This window comes from Typopeltis vanoorti, chromosome 2 (assembly GCF_054136105.1).
Source record: "Typopeltis vanoorti isolate ZY-2024b chromosome 2, IOZ_Tvanoo_1.0, whole genome shotgun sequence".
Lineage (NCBI taxonomy): Eukaryota > Metazoa > Arthropoda > Arachnida > Uropygi > Thelyphonidae > Typopeltis > Typopeltis vanoorti.
In genome coordinates this window covers 188827627-188847672 of record NC_143550.1, presented here as the reverse complement: position 1 = coordinate 188847672, position 20046 = coordinate 188827627, and positions in this window count along the sequence as shown.

Below are 20046 nucleotides of genomic sequence, written 5' to 3'. Positions count from 1 at the left end.
TTAAGTTGGATAAAAATTGTCAATAGTTTGAAGTTAGTAAGAATATATCATTTTCATGTACTGACATATTTAGGGCATATGAAAATGGATGTCATTTCAATGTTAATAAATAAAAAGTCATTCTTTATCTTATTGGCAATAAATGGATGGCATTCATTAATTACCTGGAATCACACTATATGACAGTAAGAATTCTAAGTGCTTTCTAAAAATTATTGGGATCACTGAGATGTGGTTGCAGAAGGGGATATAATAACAGGAATAGAAGTCGCTGGGTATAGCATTTTTCATCAGGATAGGAGGGGATAGCATGGTGGTGGGGTACTGCTTATGATAAGTGATGACCTATGTCCTTTAAGAGTGGAGGATTTGGAAGGAAGCGAGACAAATGATTTTGAGAGCATATGGTGTGAGGTAGAGGTAGGTAAGACAGGATATTTAGTGGAGTGTTGCTACAGACCCAGGAGCATGGAGGATGGGGCCCAGGAGATGTTTAGACAGCTAAGTTTGGCAAGTGCAAGAAGAATGAATGTTATGGGAGATTTTAACTACAGTAGTATAAACTGGAGAGAGGAAGGTGCATGTAGCAATAGTGGAATGGAATTTCTAGAGTTCTTGAGGGACAAATGTCTTAGGCAACATGTAACAGAGGGAACAAGAGGTTCAAGAGTTTTAGATTTGGTTATAGCATCAGAATAGTTGATAATAACTGAGATGACATCTCTCCCACCATTTGGAGAGAGTGACCATATGGTTTTGACTTGGAAAATGAATAGACATGCAGGAGTATCAAAGAGACAGGAACTTATGTGGAATTATAATGTAGGTGATTATTATAGTCTTAGACGTCAACTTCGGGAAGTTTCATGGAGGGAGGAATTGGAAGGCCAGGATATCATTAGTGTGTGGGAAATTGTCAAAGAATATTTGTTAGCAGCAATGGTAAGTTGTATACCACGAGTGAAGAAGAGGACACAATTTGGAGAAAGTGGATGACAAACAATATTAAACAGGAATTGCATGTGAAAAAGAGGCTGTGGAAGAGATATAAGGAGACAGGTGAAGAGAGGATGCATGAAGAATATAAGATGCAGGCCAGAAGAGTGACTAGTGTGGTAAGGAAAATGAAACTGGAATATGAGAGGAGATTGGCCCTAAGAGCCAAAGAAAATCCTAGAGAAATTTTTAGCTATGTGGCCAGTAGGAGGAGAAATGACTGTGGAAGAATGATATTCTGGGATAAAAATGGGAATAGCATGACGGCTGCAGAGGTCATAGTGGAATTGTTCAATGATCACTTTTTTGGAGTATTTCATCCTAGAGGAGTCAGTTTTAATGCTAGAGGGATAGAGCAGGTTCAAGGTTTAGAGGTACAGGAGGAAAGTGTGTTTCAGATACTGAGAACTCTGGATATCAATAACGCTTTGTGACTGGATGGTATTTCACCACGAATATTGGGAGGCAACTGACTGTGCCTTTAACCTGGCTTTTCAATGAAAGTCTGGCTTTGGCAAAGGCACCCAGGGAATGGAAGAGAGGTAAGATAGTGCCATTGCATAAGGGTGGTAACAGACTGGAAGTGTCTAATTATAGAACAGTCTGTGTGTCATCAGTAGTTGTTAAGATCTTGGAGAAAGTAGTGAAGGACTGCATGCAGCACTGGGCAGATGAGGGTAATGTTATCTGTGAGAGTCACCATGGATTTGTGAAAGGGCGCTCTTGTGTTAGCAATATGCTAGCCTTTTATAATAAAGTTACAAGAACATTAGATGACGGAAAGGCATATACTGCAATTTTCTTAGATTTAGCAAAGGCTTTTGACAGGGTGCCACATGATAAGCTGATATTTAAGTTGCAACACATGGGTCTGGATGTCAGATTGGTCAACTGGATTCAGGATTGGTTGTCTGATAGGTATCAGAGAGTTGTGTATGGTGGAGCAGTTTCAAGGAGACAGGTTACAAGTGGGGTCCCACAGAGCTCAGTACTAGTACTAGGACCTATATTGTTTAACCTTTATATCAATGACATTTCCTGTGGATTGCAAGGGGATGTTCAGTTGTTTGCAGATGATGCAAAGCTGGGAAGGATTATTAGTATTAGTGCAGATGGGTAGCCCTGCAAGAGGATTCGAATAAGCTAGATAGATGGGCAAATGAATGGGGATCAGTTTAATGCAGCAAAATGTAAGGTCTTGAGGTTTGGGAAACATTGATGGAATGCTGCATACTCTATGGGAGGAGTTATACTGGAGGTAGTTGTGGAGACAAGAGATCTGGGGTTGATGATTGACAGAAACCTGAAGTTTAGGGGACATATTGCAAAGGTGGTGACGGTAACACAGAGGTTTGCTGCAATTATGAGAAGGACAATGACCTGCAGAGATAAGAGGGTTATCATTCCATTGTATAAGTCTCTGATCAGACCACACTTGGATTACTGTTCTCAGATTTGGTCCTCAGGATTTGAAAGGGATAAATTAACTGTGGAAAAATACAAAGATGGTCTCAGGACTGTACAAGGATAGATATGAGAATTGGCTCAGGGAATGTGGACTGCAGAGTTAGGCAGATAGAAAAAGGAGAGGTGATATGATTGAGACTTTTAAATTGTTGAGAGGTGGTTACAGGGTTGACACTGGGGAGTTCTTTCACTTGGTTGAACAGCGGGAAGGAGTGATGACAAGAGGCTATCCCTGGAAGTTACGAAAGGAAACTGTGAGCAAGAGTGTGAGGAGTGGTTTCTTTGCATGGAAGGTGGTTGAGCAGTGGAATGCATTGCCTGATAGAGTGGTGAGGGTGAGAACGGTCAATGAGTTTAAGAAGTGGTATGATAGACTTTGTGTTTCCTAGGGGAGCACCTCCCCTCGATGGATCTTGACAGACTTTATGTTCTTAGGAAGGATCTCCCACGATAAATCGTTTGACTCCATGGAGGCCTGAATAATAATAATAATAAAGTTTCATCGAAAAATGGTTCTCAATCAACATAGAAAGACAGGTGTTTTGGAAAGTTTTAATTGAAAAAATACATGAAATGCAACGCCGTAGATATCCACAGGAAAATTCACTCATCCTGTCACAAGACTAATCATGGCTGACCCATACTAACAATAAAGACACAATATCTATCATACCTCTCCTTAATCTCATTCTCTGTTATCATGGAACTCATCTAAATCTTGCAATCTAGTCAAAATATCTAGTCTTTACACCCATTCTTACAAAACTTTGATGGATGACATCTAGTTCTCTTCCTATTCATCATGTATTGAACAATGAAAATTGTTCAATCTTACAGAACCCCCTTTAACTCATAATTTTCTATCACATCTCTTTTTCTCTGCCTCTTAACTAAACCTTGCAATCCACACATCTTCAACCTATCCTAATAGAGAGAAATCCACAGTTCTATCACCAGCTTAGTCACTTCTCGCTGAATCCTCTCCACCACATCCCGATTCCCCAAGAAACAAAGATGGGCAGATTCATGCAAGTGAACAAGATGTTGCCAAATCATAGCTTAGCATGTTTCTGAACATGCAAGTAATTATTTGAATTATTTTGCCAATTTTTACAATACGTCCTCTGAACTTGAACTCCATGTTCATCATTACCCACAAGTCCCAGTCTCACTAATCTCATAGAAGCCAGTACCATTAATGTAGCTTTCACTCTAAAGTGCAAAGCTTAACACTTTGCAACTTTCTATTGACAATCATTATAATTTGCCCACAATGCAATTTATTTAAATCAACCACATGTTTTCGTTATCTAAGACACCTTTATCGATTATTGCCCTCCCCAGTTTTACATCATCAGTAAATAAAGAAAACTTCGTAAATCTTTCCCTATATTTTTATACTACTAAACACAACTGCATACAGATAGCATTGAACAATTATTTGCTTGTTCAGGGGTAGTAGTTCTCACACAAAATAGAAGATTATACACAATTTAGAGAGCACTCAAACAGTAAAACACATAATTAAGATTGGATGGTCAAACAAGAATAAACTATGGAGAATATGGAACAATAACGAACTCTCAAAACATGATAAAATCAAACTATTCAAACCCATCATCATCCCTACAGTGACATATGGATGTTAGTCATGGTGACTCACTAAGAAGGAACTGCTCAAAAGAACTGTATTTGAGAGGAAGTGCCTAAGAAATTAAAACACTTTATTGTACATAAAACCACAGAACAAAAAAGCAAGATCTCTACTACCAGGATGACCTGACAGACAGTATTCATAAATAACGGCCCCAATGGTTTTGTCATATGCAGAGAATGTCTCTTGACAGACTTCAAAACATTGGCTCATGTCTTTAAAAGAGAGAGAGGCAAATTACCCAACTTCATTACGCTGTTCGAGAAGACAAAAAAATCATTTGGAGATAGATTGTACAAAGGGGACTCAACGCATCACCACATGGATGAGAAGTATAATTCACAGTAAGTATAATTTCTCAAAGAAAATTACACTTACTGTGAAAATATAGATTTTCATCTGTGCTGTGCACCGATGAAAATTCAAATAGAAGTTACTTAGCACATTTGTTTTATCAAATACAATGTCTAGCAGAAAAGTAATCAGAAAAAATTCCTATAACCACGCTACCAGTCAGGTCATATATATATGTTCCAGTTCCCATGGATGCAAAGTGCATATTAAAATTGTAATACCATTGACATTACATTGAAATATGTGATGGATACGAGGCGTATGAGGATGCTTATTTGATCCATAATGGCCAGTATAATTTGTGTTTTCAATAAATGATTTCCCTCCATTTGAAAAATAGACTGTGACATTTAAGCACTTCACCATGTCATAAATAATCGTTATTATATTAAATTCGATAAAATTATATTAATTTTATCGAACATTTAGGTAGCATTATCATTCAGTTTAACACAAATTTAATCGCACAACACTGTTGAGCATTTTGATTGTCCATTTTCATGGTTACTTTCTAAGTAACTCCACAACACACAAAATGCAGAGGTTCCAACATTCCTTCCCTGTGGTATAACCAGATTGGATGTCTTCTTCATTTATAGTCAGTGCCATGGATTTTTCGAAGCTTTCTACAATCTCAAATTGAGGATCCTACATCTTGTCCTTGAGCTTGGGAAAAAGAAGAAAATTGCAGAGACAAGTCGGGCAAGTAAAGTGGCTGCTCCCACATCAAAATCCAGTTTTTAGTTAAATATGCACAGAATTAGAAGATGCAGGGTTGATGCAAGATCCAGTTATTTGCAATCTATGCACAGACAAATAATAGGCACATTTTTGCAACAGTTCAGGAATTTCTGTGTACTAAATTTGATCAACAGTTACTCAAGTAGGTACAAATTCTAGTGGATAATACCATCAAAAAAGATGACAGTCAAGGTTATCGTTTTGAATTTGCTTATGCATGATTTCTTCATTCTTGGAAAATTTTCCATGTGCCACTCCAAACTTTGGCATTTCATTTCAGGACTATATTCAAATTGTAATACCATTGTAATATCTAAAAACCAGTTCTCGTATACAATAATAACATGATCAAAAATATGGAGTTCAGCATTAAGTCAGTGCAGCATTTCCATGGAAACATTGCAGCAGTGAACGTTTTTCATGTTTACTATAATTTTTTGTAACCATCTGCATTTTGCATGGATCTTTCACATTTCACAATTTTCAATCAAAATTTGGTGAACAATGAAATGGTTAATATACTGTTCTGAGATTATTTGTAGAATTAAATGTCAATCTTTGCAGATGCAGTGCAATCCTCAGAAATGTGTTGCTGTTGTTTCTTGTTGTGATAGGCCACCCTGCACATTAGTCAGCTTGGATGCTCTCCCTTGCCATCAAAAACAGCCTGTCATTTAAACACTTGAACATGTGATAAAGAATCAATATCATATGCCCAGTGAATTTTCTAATTATTATGCTCAGTCACCAAGTTAAACAAGGTCCCTGTTGTTTTTGCCAGGGAGCCAAGGTAAACAGCTAAAAGTCATGGCAAGCCTTGGAGGAAACACTGATTGATTCAGCCAGAGAGGCAGGGCCAAGCCATGCGGTTATGCAGACTGTGCATTGCACAAGGGCATTTGACGATAGGGGTGCCATTTCACCACAGGAAATAATATATATATAACTTAACTGACCTGTGATGCAAGCGAACTGTTACTTGAAAACTTTCTGTCTGTCCCAAACATGTCCAAACACTTGACTTTACATTTCTGTACATTTCCCACACCAACCTGACATATTTCTCTGGCTCCTTCTCCCTAAGACAACTCCAGACTTCTTGCCTTGGCACTCTATTGCATGCTTTCTCCAGATCAATAAATACCATATATATATATATATATATATATATTATGAATTCTTAATAATCTAACATTTTGAACTTAATACATCACCAGTTTTTTATAATTTGTTTGAAGTGAAGCAGTATCAATATTACCACAGATTTTATTTCACAGAGTAAGCATCGACTGAGCAAAAATTGTATAAATATTCTTCATTGCTTATTATAATTTTAGTGGAAATTGTTAGTCAAAGACACACCATGAATTCAATCTTACACTTTGCCCAGTACCGTCGATATTGTGTAACATAGAGGCAGCCTGCCTCAAGCAGCTGTTTAATAAGGGTGCTCGTTTAGCCATATTATGGCAACGTGATATTTTACAAACATACGGCATTTAGTTTGGCAAACAAAAAAGGTGCCAGTTCCCATTGACAGCTAAATATGTACTTATTATATTTTATTAATAAAAAAATTAGTCATACATACTAAAACTAAACATTTTAGAACCCACTTATTAGATACTTAAGGAAACAGCCCATTAAGTATCATACGATGTGAATTTTATGAACGTTTATATCTATATATATATCTTCTTCTTCTGCAGCTTCTCCCACTTAAGTGGGGTCACTGTTTGAAATGAGTCTCCTCCACACCTTGTCTTGGGCTGTCACCACAATCCAAGTTCTTCATCTTCAAGCCCTCTTCTACCAGCTCCCTCCATCTCTTCTTTGGCCGCCCATGCTTCCGCCTTCCTTGCACATCCATCTGCATGACCCTTCTTCCCACATATTCGTTCTCCCTCCTCATCACATGACCAAACCATCTCAACCTTGCCTCCTGTATTTTTGCTCCTAAGTTCGTAACTTTCACTGTTCCCCTGACATAGTCATTTCTCAGACGATCCTTTCTGGTCACACTGCACATCCACCTAAGCATTCTCATCTCTGCTACTTCCATCCTGCTGTTATTTTTCCTCAGGGCCACAGTTCCTATAGCATATGTCATAGCTGGCCTCACTACTGTCCTATAAATTTTGCCTTTCAGATTGATCGGCACCTTCTTATCGCAAAACCCTCGATCCATCTCCCTCCAGTTCCTCCAACCTGCTTGTATCCTGCATCCCACTTCCTTCTCATCTCCACCTCTTCCAGTGTTGAACCTAAGTATCTAAAGTCCATCACCTTCCTGATGATATTTCCTTCCAGCTCCAGATCTGTCTCCTGGCTGCTGCCCACTATGCAACATATACTCTGTCTTACTTCTGCTCAGTCTCATACCTCTCTCTTCCAGTACTTTTCTCCATCTTTCCAGTTTAGTTTCCGCTTCTTCTCTTGAATCTAGAGACAGCAAGATGTCATCTGCATACAACCTAGTCCAAGGCACATCTTCTCTCACTTCCTCTGTTACCACCTCCATCACAATATGAAACAGAAACGGACTTAACTGACCCTTGATGCAAGCCACTGTTACTTGAAAACTTTCTCTCTGTCCCAAACATGTCCAAACACTTCTCTTTACATTTCTGTACATTTCCCACACCAACCTGACATATTTCTCCGGCACCTTCTCCCTGAGACACCTCCAGACTTCTTGCCTTGGCACTCTATTGCATGCTTTCTCCAGATCAATAAATACCAGATGTAGCTCCCTTTGTTTCTCTTGATATTTTTCCATCATCTGCCGTAACCCAAAGATAGCATCTGTTTCTGATCTACCAGGCATGACGCCAAATTGTTCCTTTGCAATCTCCACCTCCTTCCTCAATCTACCATCAAGAACCCTTTCTAGGATTTTCATTGTGTGGGACATCAACTTTATTCCTCTGTAATTTTTACAGTCTTGTGCATCCCCTTTACCCTTGTAGATGGGGACAAGAGTACTCTCCCTCCATTCCTCAGGTATATTTTCCTGTTGGCAAACTTTCGTGAACAGGTCCCACAGCAGATCAATTCCCTCATCCCCCAATGCCTTCCATGCCTCCACTGGAATTCTGTCGGGGCCCAACGATTTTCCATTCCTCATCCTCTTCATGGCCTCCGTCACTTCCACTCTACTGATGTTCTGCACCATGCCCTCAGAAGCTGCTCATCTCATCTGTGAGTCCTTGCATTTTCCTCATTCAAAAGTCCCTCAAAGTATATTTTCCATCTGTTTCTTATGTCCACATCCATCCATAATACTCTTCCTTCAGCATCTTTGATCTGCCTCACATGTAAGATGTCCTTAGCTGCTTTATTTCTACATTTTGCTAGTTGGTAAATTTTTCTCTGTCCTTCCTTTGTTTCTAATTGATCATACAAATCTTAATATGCCATGGTCTTTGCCTGTGCCACAACTCTCTTGGCTTCTTGCTTTCTTTCTTTGTACACCTCTCTGTCCTCTTCCACTCTTGACTCATCCCACTTTTGCTTTGCCTTCCTCTTAGCTGTCACTGCCACTTGTACATCATTATTCCACCACCAACCCTCCTTCTGCTCTCTAATCTTTCCAGATGTCTCACCAAGCAGCTCGATTGCACAGCTCAGGATTACTTTTGAATTATATTTCCACCAATCTTGTACACTTTCCAGTCCATTCGTAATGATCTCTAACATTCTCTCCCTAAAACGATTCCTCACACTCTCCTCTTTTAAGCAAAACCACTTAATTGCCTTCATCCCATTGCATCCAGATCTTATCTTCGATCTTATTTTAAAGTCTGTGCACATCAGCCGGTGTTGTTGTGCTACTTGATCCGTTGGAATTACTTTACAATTCGTCACAAATTTAAGATGTTTTTTTTTAGTCAAAATGTAGTCAATTTGTGAACCATTACCACTCCTAAACGTTATAAAATGTTTTCCCGCTTGTATAAAAACTACTTCACAATCGCCAGATCAAACGCTACTGCAAAGTCCACAACCTTCTCTCCTTCCTGGTTGATCATTCCCACTCTGTGGCCACCATGCACCCTTTCACAGTCTCTATTCTGTCTTCCTATGTGTCTGTTGATGTCTTCTCTGACAATCACCATCTCGTTTTCTTCCAATTCCCTCATTTCTTCATCTAACACGTTCCAGAAATCATCTTTTTCCACTGCTGTAGAACCAACTTGAGGGGCATATACACATAATATGACCACCCACTCTTCTCCAAGACCCAATTTCATTCGCATGATCCTGTCATTTCTTCTACCCACTTCCAGTACTTCACCCTTCATTCTTCCTCACACCACAGTTCCTATACCATTTCTTCCCTCATTATTTGCTCCAGAGTAGAACAATATATCCATCTCCCAGTTCCTTTGCTTTTCCCCTTCCACCTTGTCTCCTGCACACATAAAATGTCCAACTTCTTCATCATGTCTGCCACCTCCCTTCCCCTTCCAGTCATGCTTCCAACATTCATTGTTCCCACTCGCAACATCCTCTCCACCTGCTAAGCTTGCTTCTTTAACTGCACACACCCTTGATGTGGTAGCCCTCGTCCACTTCTCGCAGCAGTAGGGCGATGTAGCTGTGCGTCACTTAAGGTGTATTGCCTAGCCCTTATATCATTTTCTCTTTGACTCATAATCAGAGTTGTAGCTGGCATTGAAGTTTTCTGACCGGATGCCCTTCCTGACATCAACCTCGTATTTATCCGGGCTTGGGACTGGCACCTATTAAGGGTAGCTTGCCTCCTTCGGTGGCTGCATAAGACAAAATGACTTAGAAAGATAGGAAAGACTCACCCCCTAGCCCTCGAATACTCTAATAGCATCAGGGGGAAGGAGCAAGGAGAGGAGAAAGAAGCAAAGAAAGAAGAGGAGGGACCAGTCTACAGAATAATATAACAAATATATATTATGTGAAGTAAGGCATGGTCGAGCATCAGATACCTCGTGTTTGCCATGGCTGTACTCACTAAAGTGAGCCCTTGAGCCCTTTCTTCATATATTACTCCTTGCAGTAAACCGTAAGGGATAAGGGGATAAGGTATAATTTTTTAACAAGGAATTATTCCAGGGTAAAGATATGTGCAATATATCTGTGAGGCAAAGCATCACATCCTTCCAGAGGTGCCCTTTTCACAGAACAGTGCAGATCTAGACTGGAAAGTCGAAAAATATTCCAGAGGAAGGCAATGGACAGCTGCCTCTGTACCTTTTCAAGAACATTCCATGAGCATACCAAAAATGGGAACATACAATATGGTGCTAGATGGTAAGACCCCCCCTGGGCCTAAACGCATCCAACATGCAACTGGTATAAAACAGAGGGCTTCCACAAGTAGAACTAGTTTTTATGATGTGTCAAAGTCAAACCTGCAAAGAAGCTTGGTCTTGGTTGTTGTTGGTTGGAAAGGGGAGGCTCCCTGTTTCACAAAAAATCACAGGATTGGAACTTGGAATGTTAGAAGTTTGAACCAAGGTAAGCTGGAAATAATAAAGATGGAAATGGAGCGCTAGAAGTTAGATATATTGGGAATAAGTGAACTTAGATGGACAGGAATGGCCATTTTCAGTCGGGAACTCTATGGTGTATTATTCGGGACATGAGAGAAGTTAAAAAATGGAGTATCTTTCTTACTCAGGAAAAAGATGGCTAGGTATTTATTGGGTTATAATCCAGTGAGTGACAGAATCTTTTCTCTCAGAGTGAGTGGACATCCAATGAATATGATCAGTATTCAGGTTTATGAACCTATTACAGAGGCATCAAAAGAAGATATTGAAGAATTTTATGGCAAGTTACCAGAAGTGATAGATGCAGCACCAAAGCGAGATTTATGGCTACTTATTGGAGATTGGAATGGAAAAGTGGGAGAGACTGAGGAACAAGGTATAATAGGTCATTTTGGTTTAGGTATTCAACACACTGAAAGGAAGACACTAGTTGAACTTTGTGCAAAGAATTCTTTGTTTGTTGCTAGCACCTGCATTAAACAGCACAAGAGAAAATTGTGCACATGGGTAACACCTGATGGAAAACACAGAAATCAAATTGACTATACACTTGGACAAAGAAGATGGAGAAGTGCAATTCAGTCTGTCAAGACTTTTTCTAGAAACTGAAAACATCACAAATATCTAGATATGATCTTGGAAACATCCCCAGCTGAATACAATATTAGCATACAGAACATATTCAAAGCACTCAATTTGTGTGAAAGAGAACCAGTTAACCTATGGGAAGAGATTAAAGATATAATTAAAACAGAAGCAAAGAAGAATATCCCAACAGTTTGTAAGAAGTCCAAATGGCTGTCAGAAGATACCATCAAAACCGCTCAGGAAATGAAGGCGACAGGAAATTTGCAGGAAGTATGGCATTTCAATGCAGTTTCAATGATAAACCAGAAGAGACAAGGAAAAATACTTTAACCAGGAATGCCAACAAATAGAAGACCAAAACATGAAAGGAAAAACAAGAGATATTTTCAAAAAGATCAGAGATCAGGAAAGTTTAGTGCTAAGGTGACATTGAAAAGTAAACACAAAGTATAATCTTACAGAAGCTGTAGACATCAAAGAAGGATGGAAAGAGTATACAGAAAACCTTTACAGAAAAGGACTGCAAAATTACTGAGAAATTTGAAAAGCAGAATTATACACAGGAACCAGTACCAGTGGAGGGTGAAGTGAGGTGGGCACTGCAAGAGATATCCAGTAAGAAAGTACCAGGAGGAGATGTAATACCCATTAAGCTGCTCAAAGCCATGGGAGAAGAGGCAGTTAAAATACCATTATATACCTTTTTTGAAGAAAGACAATGCAAGAGAGTGCGAAAATTACAGAACTATAGCAATGATTTCTCATGCAAGTAAAATCTTACTTAAGATCATTCAGAGAAGACTGGAACCATTCATGAAGATAGAAATGCCAGATGAACAGGCAGGATTTCGAAAAAGCAGAACAAGAGATCAAATTGCTAATGTGAGATGTATAATAGAAAGAGCACAGAAATATTACAGGTCTACCTTTGTTTCCTTGACTATAGGAAACAAATAGGAAACATGATCTACAGACAAAAGCAAGGCTTTTGACTGTAGATCATGTGAAACTGTGGAATGTGTTAAGAACAGTGGTGGTTCCAGAGCATTTCATTATCCATCTGAGGAATCTTTGTTATGAACAAGAAGCTACTGTCCAAACAGATCTTGGAGAAATTGAGTATTTCGCAATAGGTAAAGGGGTGCGAAAATGATGTATTTTAACTCCATATCTGTTTAACTTGCACAGCAAATATATCTTAAGAATGACAGGGCTGCAGGAGTCTTCAGTTGGAATTAAAATTGGTGGGAAAATATTAATAATTTGAGGTATGCAGATGATACCCCATTGTTAGCAGAATGCAAAGAAAATTTAAAGGAACTTATTATGAAAGTTAAAAAAGAAAGTGCTAAATATAATCTCAAACTTAACCTCAAAAAGACAAAAGTTATGGCAACATGTAAACTTAATGATTTTGTAGTAGATGGGGAGAAAATGGAAACAATTAACAAATTTTGTGTTCCTAGGATATCGAATTGATAAAGACGGTTGTGGTTCCTAAGAAGTTAGAAGAACATTATTACTCGGAAAAAAGCAATGACTAATTTAATCAAGATCTTTAAAGATAAAGATATTAGCCTCACAACAAAAATCAGAATCATGAACGTATTGGTATTCCCTGTGATGCTGTATGGATGTGAAAATTGGGCTTTGAGAAAAAGTGAAAGAAGAAAGATAGATGCGTTTGAATTGTGGGTTTGGAGGTGCTTACTTAGAATAACTTGGACTGCAAAGCAAACCAATAAATCAGTGATAGAATACAAACAGAGCTTTGAGGGAGCCAGATTGCTCCCTCAAAGATATGATCATCAAGAAAAAATTGTCATACTTCAGACATATCATGCAAGAAAATGACAATCTGGGGAAGATGATGCTTGCTAAAGTTGATGGAAACAGGAGAAGAGGATGACCAAGAATTAGATGGCTTGATGGAGTTCAAGAAGCAAATGGGGTGTGCTTGGAGGTTCTGAAAGACATGGTCAGGAACAGATCAGATTGCAGAGTGTATGTTCATGGAGTTGCCAATGACTCGATGGATCATAACACACACATTAAACAGTATTGTTTACTCCCTGCAGTAAACCATACACCCTCCACAACAGCAACTGTACTGCAGAACACAAAAAATAATTAGTTGTATCATGTCACTAAATAAGGTTCAGACATTTGCACACTTTGTAATATATTTCTCAACAAATAGTGCAATCAGAGAACTGGGAATATATAAACACCAACTAATAACCACATCTCCCCTTATATATATATATATATATATATATATATATATCATCATCATCATCATCATCAAATTCCTGCAATGTACCCTCAAGGGGTGTACAGGATATGACAGTACTACATGAAAAAATTACATCATTACTAACTTCCTATCTACAATTTTCCTCCAAATCAGTCTGTTACTTGTCAAGACTCCAACATTATCAGATCTTATATTTCTATCGTCTAAGGCACTTTGTACCGTATCAATCCACCTATATCTTGGTCTCCCTCTGGGTCGTTTTCCTGCCAACCTGGCAGAGAACACTTGTTTTGCTAATCTATCCTCTCCCATTCTATTTAAGTGACCATACCATCTGAGATTAGCTCTGCTAACGCATTCCTGGATGCTGACAATGTCAAGTTCTTTCCTAATATCCTCATTTTTAATATGATATTGCCATTGATGCCATCTGTACACGCCTCTAATCTTTCTCAGAACTCTCATATCTGTGGTCTCTAGTCTTTGGTCAAGTGTTCTACTTCTGACCCAGCTCTCAGATCCATAAGTTAAAATTGGTTTGAACACAGTCTTGTATACAGCTAATTTAGTGTTAAGACTAATTTCTTTCTTATTCCATATGAATTTATTCAATTGACTTCCCACGATACCAGCTTTGCTGATTCTGTTGTCTATTTCTATATTTAGTTTACCATCTTCAGTAAAAATTGTGCCTAAGTAGCTGAAATGTTTTACTTGTTCCACAGGTTCTCCATTCACAACACAGTTGACATTTTCAATGATTCTGCCTATTTTCATTGTCTTTGTCTTTTTATTGCTGACCTTCATACCATATCTATTACTACAGCTATTCAATTTAGTCAGAGAATCTTGCAGACTTGTAGCGGATTTATTTAGAAGTATAACATCATCCGCATAAAGCAAAGAGCTGACATTAACATCTCCAATTTGGATATCAGGTTTAATACCACATTCCTTCATAATGTGATCCATATAGATAATGAATAACAGAGGGGATAATGTACATCCTTGTCTCACACCAGATTTAACATTAAACCATCTTCCTGTACTTCCTTCAATTCTAACTGCTGACTCACAACTCAAACAAAGACGAAGTATTACTTGATATAATGCCCCATTGACACCATATAACTGCAGCGTATTGAATAGCTTCTCTCTTGGCACCTTGTCATATGCCTTTTCCAAATCGACAAAACTTAAATACAGATCTTTGTTATATTCCCATGCTTTCTCGACTATTTGTCGTAAAGTGAAGATCTGATCCTGACAGCCTCTATTTGGCCTGAATCCAGCTTGTTCTTCACCAAGTTTTTCTTCCACAATTCTTCTCAACCGTTTCTCAAGTATACTTGCATAGATCTTGCCAGGAACACTCAGTAGGGAAATACCTCTGTAATTCTCACATTCAGTTTTATTTCCCTTTTTATATATGGGTACTATGAGAGCTCTACTCCAATCATCGGGAATTCGTCCCTCTGTCCAGGCTTTCTGAACTATGCAGTGCAGCCACTGTATGACTCTTATACCACCATACTTCAGCATTTCTGGTCGAATATCATCTACTCCTGCTGCCTTTCCACATTTCAAGCCTTTGATGGCTTTTTCTACTTCAAGTATGGATATGTATTCCTGACTGCATGCCTGGTCAGTGTTTTTTATCACCGTGCTGTCATCACTGCTTGCTTCATTTAGCAGTTTTTCAAAGTAATTACTCCATACTTCAAGGATATCTTTTTCTCCTGTTTTCATTTCACCTTTATCATCTCTAATTCCTTTTACAGCACTCTTTCCTCCATTCCTAAGCTTCTTCAACAACCTCCAGAATATTTTGCCACCTTCTTGATATTTATTTTCTATATTCTTGCCAAAGTCCTCCCATGACTTTTGTTCAGCTAGTTTTACACAATGTTTAGCTTTCTTACATTTGTCTCTGTATTCTGTAAGAGTAAAAGCTGACTTATTTGCCAGGAACTTTTGATATGCTTTCTTCTTTTCCTTCACTGCCTCTTTAACTTCCTGTGTCCACCAGGGAGTTCTGATTTTTTTTGATATATATATATATATATATATATCAATGAATAAACATTGTTGAAAATTTTTATTATTAAAATTCCTTATTAATGAATTTCAGTGATTACAATGTTCTACTACTGTTAAACAACATTTATTTTTATGTATGAATATAAACTGTTTTGTACTTCTAACAAAGGAAAATTTTTCACAAAATTTTTCATAGAAACTTATTTCATGGGGACGCTGAAAAAATGTTTTGCACAAGGGCACATCCTATCCACATTGCAGCACTGCAGAGTAAATTTGTTGAGGTTGTCTGCAAGGAGAGAAAAATAAGAACTCCATGGTGGGCATAGGAAATTAAAGAGGAAGAGAAGGAAAAGAAGAAAGCGTATCAAACGTTGCTAGCAAATATGTCAGCTTCTGCTCTGAGAGAATACAGTTACAAATGTAAGAAAGCTAAACACTGTGTAAAACTTGCTAAACAAAAAATAATAGCAGGAACTTTGGCAAGAACATAGAAAATAAATACCAAGGTGTTAAGATATTCTGGAGGTTGTTGAAACTTAGAAATGGAGGAAAAGGTGTAAAAGGAGATAGGGATGATAAAGGTGACAAGAAAATGGGAGAGAAAGATATCCTTGAAGTATGGAGTAATTACTTTGAAAAATTGTTAAATGAAACAAGCAGTGATAGCACAGTGGTAAAACACTGTACAGACATAGTCAGGAATACATATCCATACTTTAAGTAGAAAACGCCATCAAAGGCTTGAAATGTGGAAAGACAACAGCAGTAGATGATATTCAACCAGAAATGCTGAAGTATGGTGGTATAAAAGTCTTACAGTGGCTGAACTGCATAATTCAGAAAGCCTGGACAGAGGGATGAAAAAGGGAAATAAAACTGAATGTCAGAATTACAGAGGCATTTACTTAATGAGTTTTCCTCACACGATGTATGCAAGTATACTTGAGAAACTGTTGAGAGAATTATGGAAGAAACGTTTGGTGAAGAACGAGCTGGATTCAGGCCAAATAGAGGCTGTTAAGATCAGATCTTCACTTTACGCAAATACTTGAAAAAGCATCGGAATATAACAAAGATCTATATTTAAGTTTTGTTCATCTGGAAAAGGCATATGCTAAGGTGCCGAGAGAAGCTATTCAATATGCTACAGTTATATGGTATCAATGGGCATTATATCAAGCAATACTTATTTGTGTTGTAAGTCAGCAGTTAGAATTGAAGTAAGTACAAGAAGATGATTTAATGTTAAATTTGGTGTTAGACAAGGATGTACATTATCCTTCTGTTATTCATTATCTATATGAATTACATTACGAACGAAAGTGGTATTAGACATTATTTCAAAATTGGAGATGTTAATATCAGCTCTTTTCTTTATGCAGACTATGTTATACTTCTAAATAAATCCACTGCAAGTCAGCAAGATTCCCTTATTAAATTAAATAACAGTTGTAATAGATATGGTAAGAAATTCAGCAATAAAAAGACAAAGACAATTAAAATAGGCAGAATCATTGAAAATGTCAACTGCATTGTGAATGGAGAACCTGTGGAACAAGTAAAACATTTCAGCTATTTAGGCACAATTTTTAGTGAAGATGGTAAACTAAACATAGAAATAGACAACAGAATCAGCAAAGCTGATATCGTGGGAAGTAATTGAATAAATTCATATGGAATAAGAAAGAAATTAGTCGGAACACTAAATTAGCTGTATACAAGACTGTGTTCAAACCAATTTTAACTTATGGATCTGAGAGCTGGGTCAGAAGTAAAACACTTGACCAAAGACTAGAGATAGCAGATATGAGAGTCCTGAGAAAGATTATAGGAATGAACATATGGCATCAATGGCAATATCATATTAAAAATGAGGATATTAGGAAAGAACTTGACATTGTCAGCATCCAGAAATGCATTAGCAGAGCTAATCTCAGGTGGTATGGTCACCTAAATTGAATGGGAGAGGAAAGATTAGCAAAACAAGTGTTCTCTACTAGGTTGTCAGGAAAACAACCCAGAGGAAGACCAAGATATAGGTGGATTAATACTGTACAAAGTGCCTTAGACAATAGAAATATAAGATCTAATAATGTTGGAGTCTTGACAGGTAACAGACCGATTTGGAGGAAAATTTCAGATAGGAAGTTAGTAATGATGTAAATTTTTCATGTAGTAATATCACATCCTGTACACCCCTTGAATAGGGCAGGGCAGGCATTTGATGATGATGATTAATATTATTAATATTATGGGCAACTCCAAGGAGTCCTTAAACTTATATAGGGAGGCCCTAAGCATCATGTCCATCACAGCAATTCGACATTCACACAGTATCCATCATACTTTGCCTTGAACTCATTTACTGTCATAGCACGCACAACAGCCTCTGACAGCTTATTCCACTCATTCTCCACTCTAAAAGTAATAAACCCAGCTCTAACACCCTTACTAAATACATTATTGCCCAGCTTCCATGGATGTCCCTTAGTCCTTCCACCACCAGTCCTGTTCTCAAAAACATCCTCTGAATTAATTCTATATAAACCCTTCAGCAATTTGAATGTCTCAATCATATCTCCACTTTTCTGCCTATCAACCAAATTCTGCAACCCACAAATCTTCAACTTGTTTTCATAAAGTTCATTCCATAGAACTACTATCATCTTTGTCACTCACCTCTGGATCCTCCAACCTCCTCCCCATCAAGAAGAAATCTATCTGACCAGATCTGGGCACAGTAGTCAAGATGGTCTTATCAAGGCTCTATACAGAGGAACAATAACTTGCTTATCTCTGCTCAACAAAGTATTCTTAGCATCCAAGTGATTTGATGAGCTGATTTAGCCACTTTTGCAATGTCCCCCCCCCAAAAAAAAACTTCAACTCCCTATCCACGAACACTCCCAATTCCAAGCCTCATCAATCTCCTGCAGCACAGTTCCACTAATGTGATATACTGCTGCTAATCTTTTCACCCCAAAATGCATAGCCTTAAATTTTGCCACATTAAATTGACATCCATTCTCCTTAGCCCAGACCTTCAATCTATCCAAATCATCCAGCAAAATTTTGACATCTTCTGCATTTACTATTGCCCTACCCAGCTTTGCATCATCAGCAAACAAATGAACCACTGCTCTCAGTTCCTTCTCTATATCTTTAATGAACAAATTAAACACCAGTGGTCCATGAACAGAACCCTGTGGCACACCACTAGTCACAGGCCATCTTTTGGACTATACTCCTGAGTAAACTACTCTCTGGTATCTCTCCATCAACCACCCTCCCCTCCATCTCACCAACCCTATATCCATTCCCATGTGTTGCAGTTTATGGATTAGAATTCCATGTGGTATCCCGTCAAAGGCCTTAGCCAGGTCCAGCAGTATCGCTGTAAATCCATTTCACTTATCAAGTTCAGCCATCACTGTTTTATAAAACCCGAGCAGGTTACTGAGGCATGATGTACCCTTCACAAAACCATGCTGTGCCCCATACAGTATCTCATTTTCATCAATCCAGTCCTTTCTTTTTCCCTTGATTACTTTTCCAAGAATTTGAAGACTCCTGATATGCTGATCAGTCAGTAATTTGCAACAGTAGTCTTGGATCCTCTTTTACGCACGTGAATTATTTTCCCCTCTTTCCACTCCTTCAGGACTAAATCAGATCCAAGACTAAGATTAAACAATATGGTCAAAGGCACTGACAATTCTTTAGCCGTTTCATGTAAGACGCGTGCTGGTATACCATCCAATCTCACAGATGTATTCACATTAAGGTTCTGGAATAGACTATTCACCTCCACTTCATTCACCACAATTCCAATATAAACTAATGGTTCCTTCATTCCTTCAATGTCACCACTTGGATGATATTGCAAAGTGCTCACGCAGTAATTCCACTATATCAACTGATTCAGTGACCTACTACCATCAGCATTCCTTAAAATCATTCTGTTGTGTATAGTTTTTCTTTTACTTGCAGCATATTGAAAGAACTGTTTAGGATTCTCTTTAGCTTGCATGGCTAATTTCTTTTAATAATTCGTTTTTGCTTTTCTTACTGCACTCGTTACCCTTCTTTCAAACATTTAGGTACCATAATCATTTAGTTTAACACAAATTTAATCAGACACTGTTCAAGATTTTGCTTCTCTATTTTCATGAACACACCAGATATATACACTTTCTATAAACACAATATCTTGATGGATGTTTACTCTACTGACAAGAAACTGGTATTGACAGAAAGAGCAGGAATGATTCTAAAATGATATACCTTTGCTGATTCAAAAATACTTCTAACTGAAATAAAGAAAAATCTCATTATGTTTCTGTCAGACCTCTTACACTTAATATCAGATCTGTATCTGCTAGTCAAAGAAGGTCTACATGATCTTTGGCAATAGA